The following is a 15,229-nucleotide window of genomic DNA, read 5'->3' on the forward strand; positions in this document are numbered from 1 at the left end:
ATTTATTAGTTTCGGTTCGACCAACATCTCTCCGTTTCTTGCGTATCACTCGCTTCCAACAAGTCGTGGCTTGTCTCATTTATGCCAGTCGAAAAAACGTCGATGAAATTACAACGAAACTGCATGGAGAAATCGATGTACGTATTAAGATCAAAGATAAATATAGAACATTTTACGATTTAAATGACTTATTGGTAAAATTAGTATCGCTTGTTGAAACCTAACAATGTTATTTGACCAGAGATAAATATCGTTCTAAATATTTATAGAAATATAACACGGTAAATACGTTCTTTTATAAATATTATTAAGCATATTAAACATATTTTAATTTATTATTTATTTACGTATAATTTTTAATTCATTCACCTTCAGTTGATGGCTTGATAGAATAGATTAATGATTTACATTAGAAATTTTAAAATTCTTATGACAAAATGTAAGAATTGCCGGCTGGTGGTGATTATGTTAAACTTTCACATTAAAATACATAGACACAATGTTCCTTTTTTCATAAAAACCTTTTATAAGCAAGTTCTGGAAAATTACTTGTACTTGCTATGTGGATATCTTTTAGTCGTTTAATTAATTATTGTACGTTACAAAAATTACAATTCTTTCCTTCAACTTTATCCTCAAACGTAAAGATACCGTACAATGTATTTGTAACAGAAGTTCGTTTAAAACGAATCCATTGGTAATTATTTTTCTGATTTTCTGATGTTCTCATGATAATTGACGAATATAAAATATTTATTGTATCCTGATTTAAGATGTACTAATCGTCATAAATACTAATTTCCAGAATTCATAATTTATAACCATATTAATTTATAATTCAATAAATGTTAACTTATATAATCATTAGATAATGATATAGTTATTAGAAAATATAGCATGTGTGAAGTTTTGTACGATTTCCCAATTGTTAGGGATTATCCATATAAAATCGTGTTATTTGTTGAGCGATGCCTTCGGTGCTTGTCATAAAATTTCTAATCGCGTAACCTTATTTTCTGTGTACTTGAAATTAATTTGACAAGTTCGATATCTCCAAGGAAATGATGTGGGAAACGTAATTGCCAGCTTAAATTATGTGAAATTAGTACAGATGTCTAAAGTTTTAAAAGTGCAATCAAAATGTTGAGAAGGTAATATCCTTTCCGAGAGGAAAAGATGAGAAAATTAATTCTGAAAGTAGCACGAGCGAAGTTTGGTGGGCTGTAGCGTAATTTTCATTATCGCGCCACGCGTGTTTTTCAGTGTCGTTGCGCCGACTATAAAAGAAGTTACGCGAGGAAAACTGTTCTTCCTAACGCACTCGCATTATTGTGATACCCCAAACTTAATATAATACCTTACATTTGCGTTCGTACATCTTATTATACAGGAGAAATATAATTTGTTGCAAACAGATAAACAGGAAACACGCACAGGAATGTCAGTTGTGTATATTCGTGAAAAAAGCGATTCTGTTAATCTTAAGATTAAATCATTAGATTCGCTGACTGATGTTTAAAAATTTATTTTTTACCATTTTATGTGTACGAGATTTAACAATTATATGAAACTTGTTAATCAAATTATTTTGAATCTTATAATTTATAATATGAAATATATTCTGTAGTAATCGGAATGTAATGTTGATTAGTGCAAAATATGAACAAAATGTTTTTAATTTTAATAGGAAAGGAACGGTTATAATCAAATAAATATTAATACAAATGTTTTGTCGCGTTCATTGCACAATTACGATGGATATTGGCCGTGGAAAGAAGTTGCACATGTACCTATAACTTATGATTTTTGCTTACATTATTTGTGTACGTTCACGACTGTGGGTTTTGTCAAATTAATGATATATACGTTGATTTATATAAATTCCAAGTTGTGCCAGAAAAATTGTTGGGACAGAATAATAAATTCATAAAGTTAGCAGATGTAGGTGTTCGTGTTTTAAAAGCAAGAATTTCCATGTAACAACCTCACATCGTGAGTTTTTATTAAAATTGGAACGGAAGTAAAGGAAAGCGCATTCAAGCGCTTATTGCAAGAAAAAATTGCGAACTTTTTCCTGCAAATTTATAACAAGTCTGTAAAATTTCTGCTGGGAGGAAATGTTGCGAAATTTTCTAATAAATGCAATATAGAATTTATTTATAAACCTTATACGAACATACATAACGACGAAGTATGTTTCGTCTAGTATACAATTGACTCGTGGAAAGTCCACATTTAACGATGTAATTTAAATTTATTTATGAATAATATTTATATTTTACGCTTCCTCGGAAAGCACGATTATTCCAAAACTGTATCATGCTTATTATAATTAAATAATTAGTACTATGATTACACTTTGATGATTACGACTTTCTCTTAAATTTCGTAATATTGAATTAAATACAATAACATTTTCCTCGGTGTAATTAATAAACAGTGGCATGTTTATGTAATAATGTGACAATTTTTGTTATATGGGAAGTATCAATATCCATAGCACTGGTAATAAAAAATGATCGTTCAAAAAGTCACGTTATCTTTTTTATCTTAAACATTAGATATTTACAAAGCAAAGGATCTCCGTATCTAGCTTCTCATGTTATAACATCTGCATATTATCAGAACAAACCTGAAGCTTCTTAAAACGAAAAGTAATCTAACAAAAATGTTCACTGAGAAGATCTTCCAGAACCGTTAACATAACTAATTAACTTTCATTAAAACGTTATAATACGAAAAGGTTAAACAAAATCGCCTACCAAGACTAACCATAATTTAATATCCTCCAATTTGTTAACATTGCATTTCGCCGATTTTCATGACGACCTGTCATGTGTGTGTACACTGTTACGGTTCGTTTCGATCATGATACATCGCATTAAATAGCAGTAATTATATTTCACTTTGAACGATGCTCGACTGATAAAATTTTGCCGGAAAAATTCTATTCAAACGTGGCACGCCTGTCTGCGTTGCACTCTCTCCGCGGCAAATATAAACGATTAATAATGCAAAAACTGAAATACGCACCGCTCGACATATTTCGCCTGGAATTTAGCGATGATGTAAAAAGGAAACGCTGGCATTATTGATAAGGGAGAGTAGCGAGAGAGAGAAAGAGAGAGAGAGAGAGAGAGAGAAGGAGAGGGAAAAAGGAGAGGATGGGATAAACGCAATGCCGGCAAAATATTCCCCGGGTCTCGAAAATTTATGCCCAACAAATCACCACGCAGAGTTTTCGCGTGTACTTGAAACGATTTTCGAATCGTTTCAACTCGTCGATATCGACAAATTACTCGCGATAATTAGTTGTGTATAAATAACGTATCTGATTGCATTTTCGCTTAGTAAATAGTCTGTCACGTTTTTCTTTTTTCAGAATATTCAATTCAGTAGAGGGGAAGCTTACGCGAAGTGGAAGCAAACAACATATTTAACACAGATTTGTGTCAAGCTTCCTCTAAATGCCCGAGTAACTTTGAAACAAAGAATTCTATTGGAATTTTTATAACTCGTAAACAATTTGTGAAATTATTTTATATATGTTTATCCAATGACGAATGTTATAATTAAGAATTATTCATGGATATTGTAAATTTTAAAATAATGTCATATAACAACGATGGTACAATAAAAATATGAAAAATTTGTGTGAAAGAATTTGTATTATCACATAATCTGTGATCATTATCGCATCTCAAAATTATCGATTACTCGTTATCGTCACGTGTAGGGAATTTCATAATCTTTAAGAACGCAATTTTGAAACTTGTCGGTCGTACGAAACTCAACAAGATTAAACAATTGGACTAAACAGTGATAGGAGGACTATTAAATATACATACGCTTTGAAAACTGTTATCTGATTCGTTTCTATTTGTATCTGGAGTATTATATTTGAAATATGTACTTTTCTATGGAAAATTAATATATTTCGTCTCAAAGCCAAATATTACTAATATCTATCTAAATAGATATCATCTTAAAATATTGATTTAAAAATTGAACACATATTGTTCATATAATTCGTATTATTTACATAAGCACAATTTTTTAACAATTTTTCCTTATCAAAATGTTTTTATTTTCTTTACTACGATTATCTATATATCTTCATACATATTTACTAAGTTATCATTGAAAAAATATGTTTGTCGTTAGCAATTTGGAATAAACAAAATAACTGCGCATAAAACACCATTTTCCTTACAAGATATTAGCTATAAAGATTGATATCTCTCCTTTACAAGATTGCTCATCGAACTGAATCTTGCACGTTCTTATAAATCAAAAATATTGTTACCATATTTCAGCTTTCCAAGCGATTCTTTAGAAAAATGACATCACGAGTAACCTACTTCTCCTTCGTTTTACTTCATCTTAAATTACTTAACTCAATATAAATCTTGCAATTGTAAGAACCTTGCTGTTCTCTATAAAACTGAAAGTTATCTCTTCATAAAGAATGACTGTACATCGCAGAAAAAGTGATCCTAAAATCTTACAGACATAAGCATGTTATAGACATTGGCCTGAAAAGTAAAATAATATATAATTTTGAATAAAATAAAAAAATTCAACTATATACACAGTATCGAAGTAACATTTCTTGTAAAAGAAATTCTACGACATAAAACATTTATCTCATGACGTATGTAAAAAATATAGACATTTTACTACTCGAATATACTCATTTTAATAGGATTAATCGAAATTGATTTACTAATATAGGTATCTATTTAGATATAAAAAATGTATAAATAATAATGTATAACAAAGAATTATTAGAGTACCATCTTTAATTGTTTCATAAAAAAAGAAAGTTTCCTTCGTTTCTTCTCCTTCTATGAAAGTATATAATAGGTTAAATGATTTAATTTATAATTTAATCAAGTATTATAAAAAATTAGTATAATAACTCACTTTGATTAGTGCAAAATAAATTTATCCACAAATAAATTCAATCTGCACAATACAAACCTAAACCCTATTAACGAACAGAGTCTTATTAACGAAGAAAGGTTCTAACTTCCCGACAGCTACTCCACCTCTCAAATCGAAAAACGTAAACCAAACAAACGACGCTTATTGCATCGGCCAAATTGCATCGTCGCGTGGCGTAAAATATTTCGTAGACTCAGAAATCAATTTGCACACTTGAACGCGTTTCTTACAAGATTCATGCCACCTAATGAACTCGAACTCCAGGGAAACGGAAAGGAATGGTCACGAGAATGGAATAGATTTCCTAAAACTGCGCCAAGAATTCACCGCTCCGTTTCTTTTCCAGGCGTCATGAATTTGCTCCTCTTCTCCTCCCATCGTCGGACATTTTTTTTGTTGCTTCACGCAGAGAAGAGCGAAGGGCTCGTTGCTCCACACCGTTACACGGATCTCCCGCGGGGCTTAAAATTGCAACTCGTTACGGGCTTATTCGTAAGTGTACGTGGCCAATAAAAGCTTCCAGACTTGCCCGGTTACGATCTCGGAGCGCAGTTGGCAAGATTCGTCGAGTCCTGCCCCCGGTCCGGGTGTGCAACCCTTTCAGGGCTTTCACGCTATCTACATAGATCCGTGGAACGCTTTCTCCCACCCTTTAGATGTTCTCTCTTCTTGTCTCATCCTCTTATCATCGTTCTTCCATGTATTTCCGACCCGCGAAACACGACCGTGTACGCATTTTGCCTGCTGAATAGACCCGTAAAGAGGGTTCACCGAACTATCCTGCCATCCCCCTCGTCGAGCTTCTACGAACAATTTTCAGCCACCTTATTGGATCAGAGAACCAACGAAGTTTCGACGTCGCAGCGTCGTGAAATTTCTTATAGCCAACTGATTTCAAGGTTGTGTGCTCGTGTAGAAGAATATTATTAGGCAACATTCGATCAGTGGCATTATCGGATGGAATAGTTGTTAAGACACATCGTGTTCTTGAAAGTTTACGAAGATTTAACGCAATTCGACCTCTTTCTTTATGGAATTGGAATGCGTTATCATTAGATTTGAGAGATGAGACAGTGACATTCTAAAAGAAAATTTTACAAATTGCAAGTCATTTGATTATCGTATTTCGAATATTGTAGAACCAATTGAATACTACAATTGTAAAGACGTAGAATGTTACGAGATTATAATCTTCAATTTGCCACCTACTCAATTCATAAATTCGCAATTTTACTCGTCTCACGCGAAATTCGCCAATATTATTGGTAAATTGTTATGCAAAATGGGTCTGATAGATGAAAAGTTGGCAATGACTCCTTGTCGATTACTTTCTACCTGCATCAACGACGATATTGTTGAATTTTCATGGCTTACATATATTATTTGCAGAGCAGGATATTATCCGAATCGAATGCGAGAAGTCGGAAACCCTATTCTTTTTTTCACCCCTTATAGACGCCACCTCCTAACATACGTTGCACGCTCGAGCAGTTTAACGCGCGACCTCTGCATAAATCGCAGCCAGAGTTATCGTGGAGCTTGCAGCCATTCGAACGCGAATAAGGTGAAAAAGGAAGTGGAAAGGAAACGTCTTACCTCGCTGCAGAAATGAATCGAACTCGAGGCTTCTATGGAGTTTTACACAAGTTTCAAAAACTACTGTACTACGGTTTCGAGATACGATAACAATTATTTTGTCTTTAAACAAAATAAATCTTTTGCATCTGTAAGAAAAGTTTGCTGATCAGGGGCATATTCTCAATCGAATCTAAACATTTAAATTTCTCATAATTGTATAAAAAAAAAATCCGCAAATTCTAAAAATTACTGCCGAAAGAGTTGCTGGAAAATTCACAATTTTGACGATGAAGCAGGAAACCGAGCGACGATTAATCTTATCGTAATTTCCTACCGATTAAGACTTTATAAAATCGGAGGATGTACGTCACTAGAATTTCATTTTAAGAGGCTTAGAATTTTATTGAATTAATATTGTGATCTTCGTGATGAAAGTGATCTTCGTTTTTCGCCAGGGAAGTTTCTTGATCTTTATCTATTCATAGATTATCAATTTTTATACAATTAACGAAGTAGAATCAAAGTGGAGATATTGTTGTTTCATCCTCTAAATATTATAAAGAATGCTTGGATACGTTATACATATATTCTTATATATTATATGCATTCTGTGAACTATTAAATTTCCCATAAATGCAGAAAACTTCACTGTCCAATAATTGATAATTAAGAAAGTAAACGCATTGATTTGTCAATATGACGAGACAATTATAAAAGAAGTTGATAAAGTGTAAAAAGTAACAGAGTGAAAAATTGGAAATTAGCAACATTAAATATACATGTTATTAAAAATAATACATAATTTAGCTCACCATTGGGCATCCATTATCTTTAGCACAATTAAATTTCTCATTTTACGAAAGTGTGTCCATCTTCCGTAATTGTCGGCAATCTCATATTTTAAATATTGTATTTCCAGACAATTAAATATCTTCTTTTTTTTTTTTTGTCAAAATTAAATCTACATTAGGAAATTATTTTATAATACGTTTTATATTCGTCGCTATTATATACAGAACAAATTACAAGTACATTTTCCAAAATTGTTAGATAATAGCTTCTCAACAGCAAATAAAATTATTATAGATCTTCAGATGAAACTATCCTTAAATAAATTATCAGGAACGAGAAAGTTTAGAATCGTTTCGAACGGAAATCGTGGAACTGGGTAATCAATTCATGTTTCATTGTGACATGATACTGTATGATCATGGTGAATTGGTACGGTATAAAAGTTTTACTGCATTTCAGATCGACTTGCCCCGGAATTTAAATGTTTTAGAATGAAACAAGTTCGTGTTGTTCTGTGGTTACTGGTTACACTGTTGAATTCGTAATTGCATCGTTGCAATGTTCGTTTCATGAATGTAGGTTTTAATTGAAAAGTAGCGACATGTAAATGGAGCTTTCATTGGGACATCCTTAAATTGAAACAGGTTTAACAATTAAACATATTTAATGAAACTCTTGTACTCGTGCAATCGTTAAATGCGAAATCTTCGTTGCTAATTAAGATATTTATGAATTAAAATTTACTGCAATTAAAGTTGTATTAATTGTCTATCCCGCAATTTTAATTGTTCAATAATTTTAATAATTTACACGAAATAAAATAATGAAATTACGAAAAATATATATAAACGTTTTTGCTTACATATTCTTCTAATTTTCATTTAAATTAGTATTTTCAGATATTATCGTCTGTCCAATGGAAACTCGTTCTCTAAACGTTATCTATTATTTTTATCAATCACGAGTCGCCAGGGAGACTTCAATGTCGTGCTATAAATGTTAAACGAAGAACGTGTATCGTCCATATCGTGTTGCCCAGCACCAATTAAAAAAGTGCAATATAATGCAAGAAAAAGAAACCGCATAAACTGAAATGGGATATCTAAATCACAGGATTGAAGGATATTAAACGATTAATCAGTGTATTCTATTAATTGCGATATTTAATTAATTCCTTTAGAAAGTTTTAAAGAAACACAAAATTATTTAATTCTAATTTCTATTCGCTTGTATAATTAAAACATTAAAAAACAGAATTCAATAATGTACATTGACTGGGAAACAATTATAAATAAAATGTAATTTACGAGACCTAACACAAATATCGTAATCGTCTTTGAAAATTTCCACCGCCTCCAGCAACCCTTTAGAATCTTCCATACAACTATAGCAACGCTAACGCTTACTAGGCAAGTGAAACCGTATTCTCCTGGAAGCCATAAGGAACAGGTTTCGATTAGGGAGGACCGACTCTCGCATTAAAATTAAAGGGGCAGAAACACGATCGTGAGGAACGAAACCATATTTGACCAGCACGAGAGTCTTGCGAAGCGTAATTCCTCGTTTCAGGGAACAACTGGTGGCAGAAGGATCAGTAGCGTTTTAGAGGATGCGGAGACGATCGTCGAGGAGAAGATGGTCCATAGTGACAAAACGAGCCAACTTCCAGTACGATGGAAGATGGCGATTTAGCTATGAAACGGTCAGGGTCGTAAATCATAGAGAGAAGTTGCGACGCATCGAATGGGAAAACTCTCATCGAACGATAACGAATATCTCGGAAGAGAATTCGAAGCTCCATTTCGTTGCAAATTCCTTACGATCGATTTACGATTCCATTGCCTATATGATTATTGTACCGCTTTCCTCTCCATTAATCCTGCTGGAACAATCGCTCTGCAATAGACATATTATAGATTAGGCTGGAAACGAAAGTTGCAATTGGTGAAAGTAACAAGTTAAATATTGCAAGCGTTGATTATATAATGGAAAATTACAAGTGATATACATATTCATATTTTTAGTAGACTGATATGCAACGCATTCATAGACGAGGCGTAGTAGATGATGCACCATGAATATGCGGTGTACATATATGTATAAAAATAAAATAACTTTTCCATGGAGTTCCATGGTTTCGCGTAACTCCTTGTCGCTGACGCTTTAAAATTGTAATAGAAACATTCCTTGTATAAGTATAGGTCTTTTTATTTATTTCGATTCTTAATTTAGGATTTTTTAGAAAATTTGCAATGAAAAGAGTATAATCAAAGATAATTATAATATCATTAGTCAAATATAATATTACAATCAAATAGCTGATGCAGTTCATCCTTTGATTACAAACTACTCGGCTCTTCGAAAGTTTGATTTTTTATTTTAGCTATATGAGATTCATTTTTATAATACTGTGATTTAATATGTAAAATTATCAAATATACATAACACGAAGAACTATATTTTGGTTAAGAATTACATTTTCATTTCCATTTTATTGAATAATATAAGAGATAAACGATGATGAATATTATACGAGTAATATTGCATAATATCAATAATCTACATACATAATAATATTTAGGCGTAATAATAAATTGCCATATAATATTCAATAATGATTAATAGTGGAAAGAACTGTTAATAGGCTAATCATTAATAGTGCACATAATACAGATCTGTGTAACTTGTATTAAACGAAATTCATTGCAGAAACAAAACATGATTTTCAATACAATTCGTATTCATTGTATGTAAATATAACTCGTATGGTGATTATCCTACAGTAGTAAGAAGATCATATAGAAATTGTCAATTTATATTTTATATACATAAACAATGTACACACAGACATATACACATTGAGAGAGATAATAATTATTAATTATATTTATCGTTTCTTAAAATTGTTTATTTTAATAGATTTATTGCTTATTTATTATTAATAGACAATTATTTATTTATTTATTGATAGACAATTTATTGCTCAGTTTAATAGACTCGTTAGCTTTCAATTTGATCTAATTAGTTCAATTAGTTAGTAACGTTAGAAACTAACTTTCACTAAATGGTTCAGTATTCAGAGAGCTAGCATTTAGTTTTAGATCAAGGTACAGTCAGCAATTAAACAGGTAAGGTAATTAAACTTAGATTTAAATGAGAGAATCAATCAAATTTTAAATTGATTTCCAATTAATTTGTTTTTATTTGCTGTAAGGTGTTAATGTAAATTGATAATGCAATATCTGATATTCTTAAAAGTCGTGTAGGAATTAATGGCACAAATTAAATTTACTATTAAAAATTGGCAACCTTCTTTTTGTATTGCTTTTTATAATTTGAGATTCCCGCTTCTGTTTGAAAGTTAAATTATTCCTAGATGTATGAAGTTGTGGAACGCGATCGAAGTTACTTAAAGGTCCGTGTCAATGGAGTTCTACTTTGATAGAATGTTAGTTAACGAAGACTAAATTGAAAATGGCTGAAGTTTCAGAAGATATTAAAATAGTTACAGTAATGTAAAATTACTTCACAAAAAATATTGTGAATTTTAATTAAACAATTTAGTCAACTTCATTAGTACTTAAACTTATTAAAGTAATTAGCAGATAGAAGAAAAGAATTTTTATCGGATTTTATGAGATCGTCGAGTCATCAGAGTAAAGCAAAAATTCTTTTCTAAAATATAGTGAATTTTAAGATCGAAGAAGGTTTCTAACGTAGATAAACGACCAATTTACAAATCTAATAGCCAAGGGTTGAACTCGGCGATTCCACAATTAAAATAATGAATTCCTTTCCACTCTCTGTCCGTTAATGTTTCATCTAATCAACCACCAAGTGGATTTGTCTAACTAGAATCGCCAATGCGAGCTTAATTTTACCGTCAGCATTCCAGCCAACAAAAAAAAACCGAAATCTTTAATACTGAAAATAATCATTGTCAGTCAAAATGAAGACGTTATGTAAGGAGAATGAGATATATCGAAATAGAATCAGACATTGACATAAAATCAAACGTTTAACTAAGGAAACTGGGATAAGAATCAAATGATTAAATTGTTATTTTAATAGTTTATAATCTCTTATATAGTTGCAAGAAAATATTAGGATATAAATCATTATTATACCAATAAAAATAATTAAAAAATTAAATTCCATTGTAAATTTATGCATTTAATTATTCTTAGTTATAATTTAATTGGAATTGTATTAGTATTTAGTTAAAACCAAATACGATAATAATGTATTGAGTTCCTATTTAAATTATGTTGGTAATTAAGCTTAATGATGTTCCAAGGAATCAGGATGGAGATTAAATTAAGCTTTTTGATATATAGCGCTGATTTCTCTTTAAGGGTAGAATATCATAAATCATTGCAGGGTTATTTACTTAGTGATTTGAAAGCACTTCTTTCTTCTACTAATATCTGAATGTCCGTTTAATATATTATTATCTACTCCAGTAATTAACATGTTGGAAGTATCTTTAGTAAATAATAGATATTAACCATAGGAACTATACTCTTTAAAACATTCAATTAATCCAAGTGAAATTACGATATCTAAAGAGAACGTAAAAATTTCAGTATTATCTTGTTATATCAATACGTCTTTAATAATAATGCATCATTAACAACAAGTGTACACTACAAAGTAATATTATAAATAAAACTCAGATTTTGAACGAATTTCTCAGTTTTCTATCTAATTTATCGCGAATTATTTTAGCAAAGTTTAGATCAGATAGTTATAAAGAATAACATATATATAATTTCTAGTTCATAATTATTCAATAAATGAAATTTTCTCTTGAATATAATTTTCACAAACATTTGTTGTGAATTTCGTATAAAATCGTGACCGATGGATCATTTTCCTAATAATCTGAACTAATTATCACATTCAGTGTCAGACTATCAGGCATCCTAATGTTCATAATTTTCTTATTGCTATTAAACTTCTCTCATATATTCTCAATTCTACTTAAAAAAAATTTTTTTTTTAATTTTTGGTTTTACTTTAACCACTCGATGCACGAATTGCATTAAGATTACCTCGTCACTGTATACTCTGTATATAACGTTATTATCATTATTTGTATACGTTGTATATCACTATGATGAGTCATACTAACGCGAAACCAAGGAGTTAATAGCCAAGGATTGTACTGGTTGATTATTTCGCAACTAAAACGACGACCTCCTCTTCACTGTTTCTATTAACGTTTTGCCTAACCAACTACCAACTACCAACCACTTATGTAAATTCCTCCGACTACATACAAGCACCCAAGACAAATTTCATAAATCAAAAAACTATTCTGTAAGCAGCCAAATTAATTCCATCGTTAAGGTTCGAGCCAATAAAGGATTATATCACCCAATTACAGTGGTCCACGGCAACGTGAACGGAACAAGATGATCCGGGAAAGCGAATTCGGATTCGTCGTTTCCGCAAATTCTACCGGTACTGGTCTGTTTATACTGGTGGATACCGTACGTGCTGGCAGCGTCTCTGGTTCCGCGTCTGCTAGCACGTACGCGAATCCAGCCACGGTAAACACGTATACGAAATTTCCTTCGACCCCGCGAACGTGTCCCGCGGGACACGGAAAATCCTTTTTCCGACCGAAAATCCGACCGGCGCGCTTCCAGCTTCGCAGACAGTCTCTTTCAGCGTCATCTCTTTCTCTTTCCCTTTCTATCTCGTCTGGTACACCGCAGTTCGTCGCATAGCCAAAATTTAGGGTTGAACTAGACTCGACTGCAACAGAATTTCCTCTCCGTTCACCCGTTCTCACCGTGGCTACTGCAATCTCTTTGTTCGTCCCTTCCAACGAACAGCTGCTGGGACGTGTTCTAATCTCTCTGTTCAACTTTTGTGTTCTCTTGCGTTACGAATTCTTATACGAACAGCTCGTGAAATAGTTCGACAAAGTGAACTGTATGATCGCTACGGTTACATGTTGTTGAAAAAAACGACGAGTAATACGAGAACATAGTAAGGTTATTTAAGTCAGCTAAACTTGAAAGTTTCAAAATTCAATTTTGAATTTTATCATAAATAATCAAATTTGTTGTATATTATAGGGCAAGTCTTTAACATAATTATTTTAACATAATTTTAAAGAAACTTTCATTATTCCCGATTTTCGCTTTATTTTCGGTCATCAAATTTACCCGATCTCGCTTGTACCACGAATTTAGGCCCACGGTGTATAGTAAAAATACTTATAGAAAGCCTAGAACTAAAAATAACATAATGTGCGCGTCACGAATTTGACATAAAACTAACTATTACCAACACCTTTACATATTCGTATATATGGTGTACCGTTTTGAGTTATCTTGATCTCCGCACTCAATGCAACGCGTGGTGAATTTCAAGCGGCGAGATTTCTTTCCTCTGAAACGTTGCGACTTAATATCGTCGGTGAAGGGAGACAGAAAGTAAAGTTGAAGAGAAAACAGTGGGCCAAGAGGAAAGCAAATAAGTAAGCTGGCCATTGATCTGCTTGGATAAAGGATAAATCTGCTTGATCTGTTGTTTATCGTAACGATGGAGAATGATTTGATGCACCGGTTTGATGTTTGAGATATCGAATAGGAGAAGTGGAATTCATTTGAAATTCAATGGATAAGAGAACCATGAGACGCTATAGTTTTAATGGCGTTGAAGTAGATTTTAAGAAGTTGGAAACAAAAGATGTTGAAGTCCTTATGTTATCGCTGTAGTATATGTAGTATATACGCATAGTACGTAGATACATATATGAGGATCATTTATGTAACTGAAACAAGTGTTGTCTGTTTTCTGATTGGAATTAGGAAAATATGAGCGATAGAGGAATATCCATCTTTCTACAACTTTATGGTTTTACTTTAAATGCAACGAATTACTCGAAAAATATACTTACACCTTTTTAAAGATGCACTTTGCTACTTTCTTTTAAAATATACGCATATTTTCTTTATGTATATCATTTATTATCAAATATTTTGTTTAAAAGAGAATTAGGATACATGAGTCTAGTACAACTAATATTTTTATTTCAAATGTATCAAATTTAGCACATAAAAAGCGAATGTATATGTATATACATTTGCAGAAACACAATTGCAGAGTCCATTCTTCATCTGATTCAAAATTTTTTAACATTTTATATTTTATCAAAATCACATTAAAGTATTTGTAATACTATTGGATATGTTTTATTCGAGAGGAGCTTTAACTTTCAGTTTAGTCCTATCTAGTAATAATAGTAAAGTCCTATTTAGTAATAATATTTATTGTTACAAATCAGTGAATTATTTTAATCGAATTATCATTCGAAGAAAAAGTTTTAAACTGATAGAACGCTTTTTTTTATATATACAGAAGTGCAGAATTTTTCTTGCTTACGAGTATCTTGTTTAATTACAAATTTAAGATCACATAATACTCCTAAATAACATGAATAACATTCAGTGAAATCATATTAACTCATTCCAATTGTTAATTTGTCTGGAAAAATAAAATTTATCTTAGAGAACGATAACAAAGTCTCATTGTCAGATGAACTACCGGAACGCATTAAGATGTTCCTGCGTAGAAGTCGAAGTGGAAGAAGAAAAAGGAAAATTTGCAATTAAAATTAAGCTTCCATAGCACTGTAGTCATTCTCATCAAAGATCCAACCAAACGAACCAAAGGCAGTCTTGAGCAAAAGAAAGCATAAAATACATGCTTTCGGAATCTTTGCGTTTCAAGCCAGAGTCATAGTTTTTGTCATTTCCTCTGTATTTCTTTCTTCCTCCTTGTCCCATATAAAGTAAATAAAAAATATTCATTTATTCTCACTGTTCGCTCGTTCCAACAGAATAAATAAGAAAATTTATTATACAAGACAGATATTCAATTTCTGTTAGTAGTT

The sequence above is a fragment of the Bombus flavifrons genome, chromosome 1, assembly GCF_040668555.2.
Source record: "Bombus flavifrons isolate JBK064 chromosome 1, iyBomFlav1_principal, whole genome shotgun sequence".
Lineage (NCBI taxonomy): Eukaryota > Metazoa > Arthropoda > Insecta > Hymenoptera > Apidae > Bombus > Bombus flavifrons.